Source organism: Ovis canadensis, chromosome 7 (assembly GCF_042477335.2).
Source record: "Ovis canadensis isolate MfBH-ARS-UI-01 breed Bighorn chromosome 7, ARS-UI_OviCan_v2, whole genome shotgun sequence".
Lineage (NCBI taxonomy): Eukaryota > Metazoa > Chordata > Mammalia > Artiodactyla > Bovidae > Ovis > Ovis canadensis.
This window is the reverse complement of record NC_091251.1, coordinates 63,100,200-63,115,602: the sequence shown is the minus strand read 5'-3', so window position 1 is coordinate 63,115,602 and position 15,403 is coordinate 63,100,200.

Below are 15,403 nucleotides of genomic sequence, written 5' to 3'. Positions count from 1 at the left end.
TTTCCTTATCTGTAAGCTGGGGTTTCTGAGAGTACCTACCATTGGGAAAGATGTGATATATAATTATGTATGGGCATATATATGCATATACATGTGATGAGATGATGTGGATCAAGCTTTCTATAGTGCTTGGTTTATGGATGCTCTCAGCAACTATTAACCGACCTTAGCTTTTTTTTAAAGCAAGATCTCTGTTTATTTCACATGATCTTTCAATAATTGACAGAACTTTTAAACTGACAGAAATACAAAAGTATAGCTTGAATTTATATAACCTCAAATGTATAAAGCAAAACTTGCAATTTACCAGAGAAAGAAAACAAGTTCCCAGCCATGAGCTTGTGGTGAAGTGTTTTTTTTTTTTAAACTTTTTTTTAATATTGGGGTATAGCCAATTAGCGATATTATGATAGTTTCGGGTGGACAGCAAAGAGACTCAGCCACATATATACATGTATCCATTCTCCCCCAAACTCCTTTTCCATCTAGGCTGCCACGTTAGCTCTCCTTAGTTTTTTCCCTTTTGTTTTCTTTTTAGCTCTCTTTAGTTTTATTGGTCCTGTCTTTTCACCTGCTTTCTCCAGTGGCCACTGGGGCTGCTCAGAGAAAGCTTGAGAATCAGACTGCTCGTCTCTGCTACAGAATTACAATACCCCCTTACCCCCGCAGCTGTCCCTCCCCACAGCTTGGCCATCAGTAAGTGTGTGTGTGTATAAAAGTTTTATCCATAAATATGTGTGTCAGTGTGTATTTTTTGGTAACAGCTTTTTAAAGACATAATTCACATACCATACAATTTACTGCCTTTAAAATGTACAATTCAGTGGTATATTCAGAGTGGTACAGCCAATTTAGAACAGTTTCATGACTTCCTCAAGAAATGCCCATATCCTTTGTAGTCAATCTCCATTTTCTTCCAAGCCCCTCCAGCCCCAGGCAACCACCAAGCCTACTTTTCTCCTTCTCTCTATCTTGCCTTCTTTTAAAAAACAAGTATAATTGACACAGCATTATATCAGTTTCAGGTGTACATGATCTGCTGTTCAATATGTTACAAAATGATTACTACGGTAAGTCAAGTTAACTTCTGTAACCATATATAGTTATAGAATTTTTTTCTTGTGATGATTTATTTTCTTAGCAACTCTCAAACAAGCAATACAGTATTTATTGCCTATAGTCGCCATGCTATACATTACATCCCCATGACTTTTATAACTGGAAGTGCGTACTTTCTGACCCCCTTTCACCCATTTTGCCCATCCCCCAACCTCTTCCTCTGCCAACCATCCATCTGTTCTCTGTGTCTGTGAGCTTGGTTTTGTTCTGTTTTTTGGATTTTTCATGTGAGTAAGATAATTTGTCTTTCTGTGTCTGACTTATATCACCTAAGCTAACGCCCTCAAGGTCCGCGCACATTTTGCAAATGGCAAGGTTTTGTTCTTGTGGCCGACTCCTGTCCCACTGTGTGTCTGCGTGTTGTATGCCGTGTCTCCTTCATTCAGCTGATGCCAGGCCCTCGGGTTGTTTCTGTTCTGGCTATTGTAGATTACATCGCTATGAGCACAGTGGTGCATTTCTCTCTTCATGTCAGTGTTTTCACTTTTTTGGATGAACACCCAGAAGTGGTATTGCTGCGTCACATGGTAGTTCTCTCTTTAATTTCTTGAGGAAACCTCCATACTGTTTTCCATAGCGGATGCACCCTTTTTTCTCTTCAGATCTGCCTAGTCTAGATATTTCCCATAAACAGAACGATATAATATGTGGTCTTTTGAGAGGAGGATTTAAATCAGCATATTTTCAAAAGTCATCCATGTTTTTAGCATCTATTAGCACATTGTTTCTTTCTGTGGCCAAACAGTATTCCATTGTATGAATGTATTACATTTTGTTTATTGATTTATCAGTTGGTAGACATTTGAGTTGTTCTACTTTTTGGCTACTGTGAATAATGCTGCTGTGAATATTTGTGAACCCATCTGTGAATGGCCACAGTTTTCATTTCCCTCGCCTGCCTAGGAGTGGAACGGCTTGGTCTTACGTTAGGTCTGTGTTTAACCTACTGAGGAACTGCAACATTGTTTTCCGAAGTGGTTGCACCATTTTACATTCCCACCAACAATGGAGGAGTGTTTCGGTTTCTTCATATCCCACCAACACTTGTTATTATCTGTTTGATTATAGCCATTCTAGTGTATGTGAAGTGGTATCTTATTATGGTTTTTATTTGCATTTTCCTGATGGCTAATGATGTTGAGTAGCCAGGTAATCATTTTATCTAATATTTGCTCATTATCTCTTAGATTCTCATTGTGGTTCCAACCATTTCCCAAACTTCGCAATGTCCTAATTCCTTTATTTCCAGAGATCGCATCGCTTTTGCGATTCTTAACCATCTCCATGTGCCGATGCATTCTTCAACAAAATAGTTATTTAGCTTCTTTTACATGGCACATGCTAATGGGGGGGGGGATATACAACTGAGGGGCCACTTATAGTCTGATGGCAACATGTCACCGTGGGACTCCTCTGCTTAAAATGCTTCAGTGACATTTTAAAATTTAGGATAAAATTTATTAGCAAAAACCATGGCAACTGGGGTTCAGTGTATATATAAGTGTTAGGCCAGCCCAGTCACCTTCCTTGCTATTCTCCCTGCCTCATACCTTCTGCTCACATCTTAGGCTCCAAATGAGTAACCCTTTCGTGAAGCCTGGCCCTGTCCTCCACTGCCCCTTCTAGACGGTAAACTTCTCCAAGGCAGACGAGGACTCTAATTCATCCTTGCATTCCCCACAACACTAGGAGAGCACTTGGCAACGTGAAAGTACTGAATACAATACCATATGCTGTACTTGATGCATTTACCACTTTAATTAGTAAGTGAATAGATGGCTAAATAAGAGAATGAATGAAAATATCTGGTTCTGCTGGGTGGTGCAAGATAGTTTCGTTTTTAGTTGGCTGAAGTTGGGCTCTATTCATTCATTTTAAACTAGCCTGAATGATATCCAGGCCTGCTGAACTGAGGGTGGCTTTATTTTAGTTGAGTATTTATAACTGTTACTGATGGTCTAAGAAGTTTAAAGTCATGGCATGTTCAGATTTGCTTGTGCCCTCTAGGGTTTTAAGAAAAATGAAATACAATGGCCTAACATAACATAAAATACCCACAGTGTGAATGTCTACATGCTGAACAGAGTCATGTTTGGGGGCCTGTGTTGAAATTTCCATGGACGTCTGGAGAGTAAAAAGTGTCCATTCCTGGTGCCCCTCCCCTTTCACTCTCACCCAGGCAGGACAAATGTCTCTCTCCACCCAGGGCAGGAACAGGTTTCTTTCCGGAAAGCTTTGTTGAGGAAGGGATGGAGGGGGCGGAAGTGGGCTTCTCCTGGGGGTATCCAGCCAGGCCTGGCCCCATGGGAGACAGGATGTGGGCCAGTCAGGCCCTCCAGCACCCCCCAGCCAGGCTGTTTCCTATTTTCAGAGGTCTGTAGGTTGGCTCACATGAGGCAACAGTGATAAGCACATTGTCCTGAAATGTAAACTGAGGAGGGAGGAAGCGCCTGGCATGGGTGATACATCCATCTGCTTATTCACTGAGCATGTTGTTTGGGGGACATAACGTACACTGTGGAGATGGTGTTTTCTGAGATGTTTGGAAAGATGATGTCCAGACGAAGGGCTAAGACATTGATGACATCTGAAGCAGGATGCAGGTCTCATAGCCAGTCTGAGCTTGCCCTGGGTCTTCCCTCAATTCCTTCCTCTATGTCAGGGTCCCCAGTGGTCCACGCTCTGACCACCACATCCCCAGCCTCTGGTGTCATTTTCCACCCCCATGCCTTCTCCAGGATCCCTTCTCATGCTCACAGCTGCCCACAGCTCCTCCTCCTCTGAGCCCTTTTCTCCACTTCCCTCCTAAAACTAAATAATTAGATGTTTGCTAATAGGGCAGGCTACAGCTCATGGGGTCGCAAAGAGTCAGATATGACTGAGCGACTAACAGACAGAATAGGGCAGTGGAAAAGGCTGTGGCACGCAGCCATCTCTGCTCCTCGCCTGTATTAAGCACTTTCCATGCGCCAGGTGTTTGACTTATATTATTCACTTAATCCTTACAACTTAAAAGACAATGATAATTACTGTTTTCTCCAGTTTACAGTTGAGAAACTGAGGCTCAGGGAAGAAAACTGATAGCCCTAGTATCTGAATAATGGAGAGCTCTGTAATTTGCACTTACAGTCTGATGCAGAGACCTCACTCTTATCCAATATATTATATTTCCTTTCTGCTGCCTGCCAGGCACGCCGTGACCGGGTACGCTGTGACTATCTGGCGCAACAGAGATGCATAAGGCAGCCTTACCCTTGAGCAATAAGGTTGCAAAGAATGATGAATGGAGAAGCACTGCAAAGGCAATGATGAAGAAGAGAAGCTGGGGAGATTGGGAAAGGGGGGAAGCATGAGCAAAGGCACTGTGCGGGAGGGTGCAGGCTGCTGACCCCTGCCCCCTCACTCCCCCGGCTGCAGGGAGCAGTGGATGCTGATGGCTGAACGGAACTGCCCTTGGCTAGAAGGAGCTGCTTTGCCCAAGGTGAGGCCCCCTCCTCAGGGGAAGCCTGAATCCAGGGATTGGTCAATAGGTGAGTACAAAGATTCGGTCCCCTTGCCTCAGTTGAGCGCAACTCTGAAAGGCCATCCCAGCTGCAGAGGATCCAGCCCCAGGGCTCAGCCAAGGCCCCTCAGATCAGACCCTTACCAGTCCTGCTCCCCTCACCCCAGGACATGTGTGTGTCGACTAAAAAGATGCACAATGTGCAAGTTAACTTCTATTTGGGAAAAGTGAGGACTTCAGCCCAGGAGATAGCACATCAGATAGCTCTGAGAGACTGCTCCAAAGAGGCAGTGGGGGAAGATCAACATATGAGATTTTGGTGAAGACGGAGTTCAATGCAGTCAAGTGCTTACTTTACAAGAGGTTTTCTGCTAGTCATGTGGAGCTGATGTCACCGTGAAGGAATTGGGTGCTTTTCTAGATATGAAGAGATGCAAGGACTGGGATCATGAAATCAGTTCCTGAGGATATCTGTCTAAAGGCCTGTTCCTCCAATTTCCCTGGAGCACAGAGTGCCTCAGTCTCCACTCTGCACCTCCCTCAGGCTGTTGAGGGTTGGTAGCTGCAGCAGTGCAGGGTTCAGTCTCCGCAGAGGCGGGTGGCAGATACCCCTGTTGCTGTTGTTCAGTCTCTGGCAAGTGCTCTGGGAAAGTGCCAATTTGTAGTTGACACATGTACCCCTAAAGACCTTCTGCACACAAGCCTACCTCAGAGTGTGTATCCCAGGGAACCAGGACATGCAGAGGCACAGAGATATAAAATTACCTAGCATGTTCCAGAAAGGAAAAATAGCCCAAGGCAGCTGCAGTAGAGAATGTGGAGGATTGCCATGCAGATGGTTCCTCCTGCACTGTTTTAATATTATTTATTTGTTTGCTTGGCTGCATCGGGTCTTAGTTGTGATACTTGGACTCTGTTGCGTCATCCGGATCTTCTGTTGTGGTGAATGGGCTCTCTAGATGTGGTGTGTGGGCTCAGTAGTTGTGGTGCGTGGGCTCAGTTGCCCCACTGAATGTAGGATCTTAGCTCCCCGACCAGGGATCAAACTCACATCCCCTGCATTGCAAGGTGAACTCTTAACCACTGGACCAACAGGGAAGCCCCTCCTCCTGCACTGTGCTCTGAACATTCAGAGATGGACATGTAGCTCCCTTTCTCAGGAATCTAGCCTGCAACTCTGCCCCACAGAGGCCTGACCTATTATAAGGTTAACTGCTTACAACTAGGGAGAAATGGCAGTTTCTAAGCCAAAGGAATAACAACAAAGAAATGTTTGGCAATCATTTTATTGATGCTTTTGAAATGTCGAAGATTACAAGCGACCTTAGAACACATCCAGTCCAGAAACCCTCAGTTACCGTATAGACGTGAAGCCCCAGGGAGGTGCCATGACCGCAGGTGAATGCAGATTGAGTCAGGGCCAACCGGAACCCAGGTCTTCTGGCCTCCTGTTCAGTGGCCTCTCTACCTCTCCTCGCAGATCAAACCAGTCAATCCTAAAGGAAATCAGTCCTGAATATTCATCGGAAGGACTGATGCTGAAGCTGAAACTCCAATACTTTGGCCACCTGATGCAAAGAACTGACTCATTTGAAAAGACCTTGATGCTGGAAAAGATTGAAGGCAGGAGGAGAAGGGGACAACAGAGGATGACAAGGTTGGATGGCGTCACCGACTCAATGGACATGAGTTTGAGCAAGCTCTGGGAGTTGGTGATGTACAGGGAAGCCTGGCATGCTGCAGTCCATGGGGTCGCAAAGAGTAGGACACGACTGAGCCACTGAACTGGCTGACCTCTACTCAGGTGGGCTTATACCTAAAAACAAATAAGAACTTAAACACTAGCCCATGAGGTTTGCACTGACAGTGACTTGTCCATGCGAGGGCAAATTGCCCTTGAAGAAGATGGTCACCCAGCTTCCCCCAGGGGCTCCCCACAGTGAGCCTGCCCCTGGTGCCAGGCACATCAAGGCTCAGTGTTGTTCCAGAACCTGCTGTGCTTCCTTACTCCCTATCAGATCACATCCAGCCGCTTTTCTCCAGCCGTGGTCAAGGTGAATGTGGAAGACATAGAGCACCATCAGGGGGCACTCGCCTGTCAGGCACCTGCTCAGGATTTAGTCCTGGCTTCTCTTCACCTCACTCCCCGGCTTAGATGGGCCCCTCCCTTCTCTGGGGAAAGGGTTACTGGATGAGCTGACTTCCAGCTAGGGCACTGGTTAGGACCATTAACCTCAGCACATTAGCCTCTGATAAATGGGTGATTCCAACCCAGCACCATATAGGATAGCACAGTGCTGCTGTCCTGTCCTTTCCCGGTGACTTTGTCCTTTGACCTGCCTCTCAGAGCCTGGCAATTATTAACCTGCACAATCAGGCTCTGTGTGAATTTCTTTTTCCAGATAAGGCACCTTTCTTAAAAAGTTGCCTCTGAGCAGGGTCTCCCCAGCTAGGGGTTGTGGTTTGCTGGCTTCCTATGAGCTCCTTGTATTAGTGATTCCAGTGCGCAGGGAGGGTCCTATGGTCAGGTAAGCTGGAGAAGCGCTGCACAGTTTATTATTTTTGGAAGATGTTCCGTTTACTTGAGGACAAGAAGTCCTGCCTTCAATCTGCCTACTTTCGTTGAACCTAGATCTTCCCAATTTCACTGAACTGCAGAAACTTTTTTTAAAAACAGAATACAACTTAAACTACTTGAGGGAACTTACCCTCACCTCTTTCTGAGCTCAGTTTCCCTCATCCATCCTGCGTTTTACAACTGGGCTTTCCCGTCTGGTTCACTCTCCTGGTGTCGCTGTTCTGCGTCTCCGCGTGTCCCTTCTGCACACTGGGGTGTGGCCTTGCTCCCTGCTTCTTGTTCTGGTGTGCCTGGAAATAAGGGGGTTTCCTGAGACACGGAACTTACAGTACTAAAGCCAAAGAAAATCCCAGGCGCCCTGGGACTTGTTGGTCTTCTGTACTGAGCCCTCTTTCTTGCCTGCAGCCTTGGGCCTCTCCTGGGATTCCCTGTCCCTGGCCTCAGCCTACCCAGGGCTGGGACCACAAGACGCTTACGTGCCCAGCCTCTCCCTCTCTCTCAGCTAAACCCCATCTCCTCATCATTACCCACAGGGAGAGTAAATTCCCCTCTTAGCAGATCCTTAGTGATGCCCCTCTGAGCAGACCCTGTCTGACCCCATCTTATCCACCCTGGAGAGACTTGGAAAACCGTAGCACCCCACCTGTTCCTCCCCAGGCAGCTCTGACAGGTACAAGGTAGCTGAGTGGCTCTCAGGAGGGGTAATGGTGATTTTGCCGCAGCTGAGAGAGCGGACGGGGCAGGGGCCACCCTGACATTGTGTGCGGAAGGTCAAGAGCCAGCCTGTTCAGGAAAGAAGCTGCAGCCTCCCAGGCCCCCTCTGTTCCTCTCTGTTCTGCTGCCAGTTGCAAGGTTGAGGGGATTGCTACTGTGTTCATCTCCGGACCACAGATGCCCACTCTGATGAGTTGAGTAGTCTCTGCCATCAGGGTTTACTCATAGAGGAGGAAGGTGATGAAGACACAGGGCTGAGTGAATGCAAGCAATTGTTAAGTTGTGTTGCATTATAACCAACGGAATGATTAATTTGTCCCTTGTTTTCACTGCTGCAAATATTTTTCCATTTCTACCAGCCTTTCCCCAAGCCTTTCTATTTCCTTGCTCCAGGGCCTTTTGTGTAGGTCCAGATCAGGAGTTCTTTTGTTCATTAAAGCCCTGACTTATTGGGAGACTTGTGATGTTTGCTTTTGAAGGGGAGGGGAGGAGGTGACCTGCAGAGGGCAGGCAGAAATAGCCATATCACATGGAGGTTTGGACCAGAAATAGATGTTTTCCCAGGTCTGGTGAGCAATGGATCTCAACAGTATCCCTGTTCGAGGTGCTGGGATGTGGGATGGACTGATCTGGACATGCTGCATCCCTGGGGACCACGGCAAAAACCACTCGACCTGTAGAATAATCCTACTTTGTGTCTATTCTGTGCCAGGCACTGTTGTAGATGCTGGGATTAGAGGAGTGAACAAAGCGGATGGAAACCCTTGCCCTTGTAGACCCTGAATCTTAGGGGAGCTAGACAAAAACCAAATGCTCAAGACTTGGGCTTTTATCGTGAAGAGCCATGAAGCCATTGGAAGGGTCTGTACAGAGAGGAGTGTAGATTTAAAAGGATCACGGTAGCCTCTGTGTTATGGATGGAATGACTGTAGGGCGACAGAGGTAGAAAGACCAGTTCGGAGGCTATTTCAAGGATCCAGGGTAGAGGTAATGGTGGCTTAAATGTCGCCGATGAAAAGGCTTTAGGTTTTGGAGATGCTTTGGAGGTAAAGCCAGATAGATAAAATGTGAGCTATGAGATTAAAAGGAGAAATCATGGATGACTCCAGGGATTTTGGCCTGAGTAGCTAGAAATATAGTCTTCATTAACTGAACTGGGAAAGGCTGTGGCAGGAATAATGTTTTTTGCAGGAGGGAGGGATCTCACACACAGAGAGCAGAGCCCCCATGTCTGTAACCCCGCCCCCTCCCCCACCCCACCCAGATTTTCAGGCAAGAAGACACACACTGCCATGTTTAAAATGGATAACCAACAGGGCTCTACTGTATGGCACATGGAACTCTCAATGTTATGTGGAAGCCTTGGATGGGACGGGAGTTTGGGGGAGAATGAATACATGTATATGAATGGCTGAGTCCCTTCGCTGTTCATCTGAAACTGTCACAACATTGTTAATCAGTTATTCCCCAAGACTAAATAAAGAAAAGTTTAAAACCTTAAAAAGTTTTATTGGAGATTAAAAAAAGAGAAAGACGTGGCAACTCTTCTGCTATCGGACAGCCCTATGTTGAGGACACTGCTTGTCAAGGGGAACAGCTCCTCTTGCAGCCTGAGCCCCTGTTGCTGTAAACAGCCTTCACAGTCACGCCCAGAAGCCCCGCCTGGAGTGACTAGCAGTGTGTCAGAAAGACCATCACAGCAGGATGGGGCCAGATGGGTACCTGGAGCAGCGTCAACTGAGCTTAAAGAAATGACTGTTCATGTCCCTATGTCATGTTTTAAAGTAAACTGCGAACTTGCCTCAGCAGCTGCAGTGAGTGGAGGCCTCCTTGCATGGGTTCATCAGAGATATAAAGGCAGAAAACAAAATTGAGGAGTAGTGCTGGTCTTCTTAGGATTAAAAATAATGAATGCTGTTCTGTTTTGAAGCTGTTTTACATGATCCTCTTTTATTACACGCTAAGATAGATAAGTTCTCTATATTAATCTCTCTGGTTCTTTTTTCAGAGAAGGGTGTTCCCGGCAATCTTGAAGGAAGCATTAGCCCTGACTGTTCATTTTAAATATTTATTTTATGTGCTTATTTGGGCTGTGCCAAGTCTTAGTTGGGGCATTCAGACTCTTAGCTGCAGTGTGTGGGATCTAGGTCCTTGACCAGGGATTGGACCTGGGCCCCCTGCGTTAGGAGTGGGGAGTCCTAGCCACTGGACCTCCAGGGATTTCCCTATATTAATCTCTAATAATATAGCAAATCAAATATAGGGCAGGAATGGCTTTTCCAAAGGTCTTGTATTAGCACCGGTATGGAACACTCAACATACTAGCTTTGAAGAAGTTGTTCCAAGTCTAAAGGAGTGTTTCATCTTTTACACTCGGCATTGCCCTCAAAATGACCAGGCGATTTGTGGTTTTCTTTAGTTTAAGGGACTTCATGATACACTATAGTCCTGTATTTATATTTTACACTCTCATTCAAGCCTCCTAATGACTCTAAGAGGTGGTACTGTTACCTCCCATTTTACAGGAGAGAAGATTAAGACTTGGAGAGTGGAGATGACACTCGTCATCTAATGTGTGGCAGAGCCTTAACAGACACTCAGGTTAGTTTGGCTCCAGAGTTCTGTCTATTAAACAATGTTCCCCTGACCCCCCTGATGTGAAGTTCAGAATTCCACAACCCCAGGGTCACAGATTTCTGGAATTTGAAGGGAATTAATGCATCTACTCTATGCCCCTTCCCCACCTGCTGCCTGAATTCTCTCTAGTCATCCTTGATGAGATGTCTTCCTCCTGGTCCTTGTAGAAATGCTGGGTGATGGCATAAGAAAAAGTTTGAGAAGCTTATTAGGAGGTGAATTTCTGGGTGTCATCTCAGATCCATGAAATCAAGAGTGTCTTGGGTTAGGACCCAGAAATATATTGTTATCAAGACCCCAGGTGGCTCTAGTCGGCAGCCAGGTTTGGAGATCACACTGTAGTGATGGGGAATGGCCTGCGTGCCTCACAAATTGGTCCTGCCTGTCATTTCCACCCTGAGCCATTTCTTTCCTTTATCCCCTCTCCTTGGGTAGCTCTGCTTATTCCTTAGATTGCACTGACCTACATCTCCTTGTAGCTTTTACCTGCTGGGCCCCATTCTACATTTTGGGTTACACAGAAAAAGTTTAACCACTCTGCCACTTGACAGTGTTTCAAGAATTTAAGTCATCTACTCCTCTCCTAGAGGGTCGATTTTCCCAAGTCTGCCACCTACATCTCTCATTATATAGTGTCAAGTTCTTACATCCTCTGTGTCATGTTCTTCTGAAACCATTTGGGTACTCCTTGTTCCTTTAAACGGAGGCACCAGAACCAAAGCCCACTTCCCAGGAGCAAGCATAGTAAGAACTTTTGCTTTTCTGCTTCCAGACCCTGCCTTCCTCTAAAGGGATCTTGAAATTAGATGACATGTACTGGGTCTCCAAGGGGTGGGCCTCTGTGGAGCTGCTGAGTTCTGCAGATGGCCTTAGTACATGCTGCTGCTGAGCCTGGTCTCCTGTGCCCTGGGTTGGTGCAGCTGTTGATTTTGGACACAAGGTGAGGACCGTAGACGTATTCTTGCTGCATTTTGTCAGATTCTGCCCCTTGTTCCAGCCTCTTGAATTTTGAGATCTTGCCTCTTTCATCAGTAGATTGAATGTTTCTTCACCTGATTCTTTCAGACTGTCTGTATTATTCACCCTGCTTTCTACCAGACTCTGGTTTAAGATTATTGTTGTTCCAGGGATCTTTACTCTGAGTAGTGACATATTCGGTATCTGTGTGTATGTGTGTGTATATATATATATCCATATTTTCTATAGCTAGAGTGGACACAGCTGCTGCCCACCCGATCGTCTCAGTCATCCTTTACCAGTTCCGTGTGTCAGTTTCGCAGCTTGTGTAGCTTTGGGGCCAATATTCTGTGTCTATTAGGGACACAGACATTTCTTGCCCCTATGGAGTGCCACAAGTGTCTGTGAGTTATATTCTCCCTCTGTCCTCCACCCCATGTACCAGAAAATTACTGGCTACCATAGGAGTAAGGAAGTCCAGCTCTTTGGTCTGGCAGCAGGACTAACTGAGGTTCAGTTTACATTCCAGAGCTGTCCATGGGATCAAGATCTGGACTTGACCTAAGACGGTGCCCTTGCTGACTCCTTCCCCTTTCTGAGACCCTACTCCCTCCTGGTTGCTCCTGAAGGCACCTCCTCAATAATCCCCTCCACAGTGACCCTTGGTTCAGAGTCTGCTTCTGGGGGAAGCTGACCTAGATGGTGGTCATAGTGTAAACAGATGTATCAGCTGTTCCACGTGAGTATACATATAAACATTTCAAGACTTTTAAATTTTGTTTATTTTTTTTAAAACATTTATTTATTTGGCTGTGAAAGTGAAGTTGCTCAGTCATGTCCGACTCTTTGCGACCCCATGGGCTGTAGGCTACCAGGTTCCTCTGTCCATGGGATTTTCCAGGCAATAGTCCTGGAGTGGATTGCCATTTCCTTCTCCAGGGGATCTTCCCAACCCAGGGATCGAACCCGGGTCTCCCGCATTGTGGACAGACGCTTTGCCGTCTGAGCCACCGTTGCGTCATTCAGGATCTGTCATTGCAGCATGAGGACTCTCGTTTTGGCGCTTGGGCTCAGTAGTTGCTCCACGGCATGCGGGATCTTAGTTCCTCGGCCAGGGATTGAACCTGTGTCCCCTGCACTGCAAGGTGGCCACCAGGGAAGTTCCAGGGCTTTTTCCATTTTTTAAGAAAATCCTTTTTGTAGATTAGCTATTTTAATTTTAGTATAGAGTCAAATACAGGTATAACTCATATATTAACTGGTCCCAATAGGATCTACTGACCAGTCACCACCAAGTCAGTGTCTTTTGCAGCAAAAGTCCTGAATTGCTCAGGGAAGCATGAGAGTGGCAGAAGGAGACATTCTTTGTACCACATGCTGGGAAAGGCCCCTAATTCCTTTAACATCTCTCACTGCACGTACTCCTTCCCTTCTGTGGGTTTTTTTTTTTTTTTTTTTTGACATTGGGTGGAGCTTACTTCCTCTTAAAGACAGTCACCAGGCTGTCTTCCTGAAAAAATAAATACATGAGATTTCCGCCTCTGCACCTGCGAGTTTCCTACTACAAGCCCATGGGGCTACTTGGACAAGCCAGGAGGGTGTCTTCCTCTAGGTGTCCAGGTGTGTCCCTTGGAGTTTAGCACTTGGCAAAGTCCCAGGGCTAAGAAAGGAATCACTTATCCTTTACACATCCATTTTATTTACTGATTCCCCTCCCCTAGGTATCTACGGCACTATTGATTGACTACGCACTAGGATAATGTAGGATTCACATAAGTCTTCCAACTTTTGATTGGTCAGTAAGTTTTGTTTGATTTTCTGCTTTTTGAATCCATCCTTTCCTTTCTTTTCCATCACCTCTGGGTCTTCCATTTCAGAATCCCTTTTTCTTTTATCAATACTATTTCCTATCACTTGTTGGCCTTTTGGCTAAGATCAGGTATAATACTTACTATTCCCAGGGAGTTCCCTGGCGGTCCGGTGGTAGGAATTGGGGTTTCACTGCCAAGGACTTGGGTTTGATTCCTGATCAAGGAACTAAGATCCCAAAAGCCATGTGGTGCAGGCAAAAATTTACAAAAAGAAAATTGAAAAATAATATTATTCCGATAGACCCAAAAGCACTTGTCCTGTGATCTCTGCCTTCCAGGCATAATATTCTCTCTGCTGCCCCTTGGGTCACTGCTCTGCTTGTACACCTTCACTTGCCCCCTCATCACCTGCAGATTGAGTCTCAATTTTATTCAAGGTTTTTACAGTCTAATCCCAATCTACTTTGTCTTGGGCCATTCCTTCCTGTTCTGAGGGTCAAGCTAGACAGGCAAGCACACATTTCCCAGACCCTCTGATCTCACTGTGTCCTCTGGTCCTCAGTCCAGAATGTCCTAACATTTTCTTCCTCATTCTGTGGGGCCAACTCCCATGCTGCCTTCTCAGAGGAGCCTTCCTGCTCTCTCCAGCTCAGCGCCTTGAATTCCTTTGTCCTCTGCCCACTACAGTGCTTTGGACATGCCTCAAGTCTGGCTCCTCCCCCAATTTAAGAGGTGAGCGGTCAAGAACATGGGCTTCCCTGGTAGCTTAGTGGTAAAGAATCCGATACCAATGCAAGAGATGCAGGAGATGTGGGTTTGGTCCCTGGGTCGGGAAGATCCCCTGGAGGAGGAAATGGCAACCCACTCCAGTATTCTTGCCTGGGAAATTTCATGGATGGGGGAGCCTGGTGGGCTACAGTCCATGGGTCTCATACGGTCAGACATGGCTTAATGACTGAGCAGGATCACACCTCAAGGACATAGAGTCTGAAGCTGTCTTGCCTGGGACTGAAGCTCAGCTCCACCACTTACTAGCGTTGTTAGCAGTGCTAGTCACTTCCCCTGCCTGTGATACGATATCCTCATCTGCAAATTAGGGGACATAATAACACCTTCCTCACTGAGGTGCTGGGAAGATTCAGTGAGACAATGCATTTTAAGCTTCTGAACAGAGTCAGTGCTGCATAAGTGTTGGCTAAATTCACATCTCTCTTCACAGATTGATTGTGAGTTCCCAGAAAGCAGTGGCTGTCTTACTTCTCTCTCTGTCCCCTGCGCCTGGTACTTAGTAGGTGCTTGGTAGGTACATATTTGTTCAGTGGATTTGCTTCTTACTAGCCAATGAATTGGGCATTTGTCCATGAATTAACTGGTAAGCGCAGGATTGTTTTCTATGAGTTTTATTCCCCAGAGTGGGTGTGCAGCAGGTTCCATCCCCCGTGTCTAGACAGGTTTATAAATTCTGTGTATCTGGGCGACGTGGCTGAGGTATTGGTTTCCTCTCAGTCGGCTTTCCTTATCTCTAGACCCTGTTCTCTGCTTCTCAGACATTCAGTGAATGTGGGGTATTTCTTGGTCTACTTTATCCAAAGGAGCTTTGTAATTCAATACCCTTATCCTTGGGTTGGAAATGCATCCTTTTTGTGTTGTGAAAAGTTGGTCTCTGTTTGGCATTCAGAATAAGAATATGCCAGGACTTTGAGGTGTTGTGATACCTGAATAGAAGAGGGTAAAAAAAGGGAACCCTCAAAGACAGAAGAGTGAAGAGAGCAAAAATACCAGGAAGCCAGGCATCACCTGGGCTCACCTCCTGTGTGTTCTGTTGAGTGATGCCGTTCCTGATGGGTTCTACCAAGAAATATAGGTTGTCTTTGCCACTCAGGACTTTGCTGGATAAGTATGTCCCATCAGAGCTCCTCAGCTAAAGATGCCGACAGAGAGTGGAGAGAGCTCAGAAGAGAGCATCGCAGATAATTCAGAAAGCAGTTGTTCAGTCGCTAAGTCATGTCCGACTCTTTGTGACCCCATGGACACACCAGGCTTCCCTGTCCATCACTATCTCCCAGAGCTTGCTCAAATTGATGT